Here is a 1,483-nt window from a genome sequence, read left to right on the forward strand (position 1 = left end):
AGAGGCAGGAGGTAGGGACATGATCTTCCCTCTTCTGCACTAATGCAGAATAGCCTCGGTGCTCTTACACACGCAGGTCCTCAGAGGACAAGCCCTCCAGGAAAGACGTGCCTCGGGCATGGTCATCGGCCCTCTCTGCTGGTCCCTGGCAGCAGGGCCGGTGCAGTGCCCTCAGAAGCATCACAAGCCTCTCCCAACAACAGCAGGACAGTACTACTCAGAGACTGTAGCTGCCAGGCTGATTTACCTGTGAGATGGCGTCAAAGCTATCGCTGACTCTAAGGTAAGCTGGGTGAGACTCACAAGGCATGACTGAGTTCTTGGTCAAAAGGAAACAGCAGCCAGGGAAACTGGAGGTATGTTTTTGCAGTTTGTTTCTTTTGTTGTTGTTCTCGGAGTACAGTTGATTTACAACGTTGTGTTAGTTTCAGATATACAGCAAAGCGAATCAGTTATACATGTACGTATATCCACTTCTTTTTTCAGATTCTTTTCCTACGTAGGCCATTACAGAGTACTGAGTAGAGTTCCCTGTGCTATACGATCCTTTTTTTTTTTTTCAGTCTTTTTAAGCCCTCACGGTTGTGAGGCCCAAAGAGTCTTTGTTTTCTTTTTCTGTGTCTAGTCTTTTAACAGCTTTATTGAGATGCAACTTACAGTTAAAAAAATGCACACACTGAAAGAGTACAATTTGATCACTTTGACAAAGGCATACGCCAGTGAAACTATCCCCACGCTCAAGATAATGGACGATTTCCATTACCCCCAAAAGTTTCCTCAGGCCCCTGTTTAACCCTCCCTCCCCCAACCAGCCCCTGCACAACATTAGACAACTACTGGTGCTTGTTGTCCCATAAATCAGTTTGCATTTTCTAGATTTTCTATAAATGAAATCATACTATATGTTCTCTTTAATGTGTGGCTTCTTGCAGCAGAATTACTCTGAGATTCATCTATATTGATGTGGGTCCCCCTAATTTATTCCTTTTTGCGACTGAGTAGTTTTCCACTGTGGTGGATGTACCATCGTTTGTTTATCCATTCACTTGTTGATGACATCAAGCTGTTTCCATTTTTAACAATGACAAATAAAGCTGCTATAAACATTCCTGTATGTGTATTTGTATCAACCTATGTTTTCATTTCCCTTGGGTAAATAAAAACCTAAGAGTGAAAGGTCTGAGTCATATGCTAGATGTATGTTTAAATTTTTAAGGAACTGTCAACTTGTTTCCCAAAGTGGCTGTACCATTTTTCATTCTCACCAGCAGAATATGAACGTTCTATTCTTTGGCATCCTCATCAACACTTGGTATGGTCAGTCTTTTTCATTTCACACTCGTAGGTGTGCAATGAGGCCTAAAGAGACTGGAATTATACTGGCATCTTCTTTGGCACTGAGAACAATGCCAGGCCTAGAGGGAAAAGCTTGCTGCTTGATTGATCAGTCTTTTTCAGTAAATGGAATCAGTTACAAACTGGC

This window comes from Hippopotamus amphibius, chromosome 7 (genome assembly GCF_030028045.1).
Source record: "Hippopotamus amphibius kiboko isolate mHipAmp2 chromosome 7, mHipAmp2.hap2, whole genome shotgun sequence".
Taxonomy (NCBI): Eukaryota; Metazoa; Chordata; class Mammalia; order Artiodactyla; family Hippopotamidae; genus Hippopotamus; species Hippopotamus amphibius.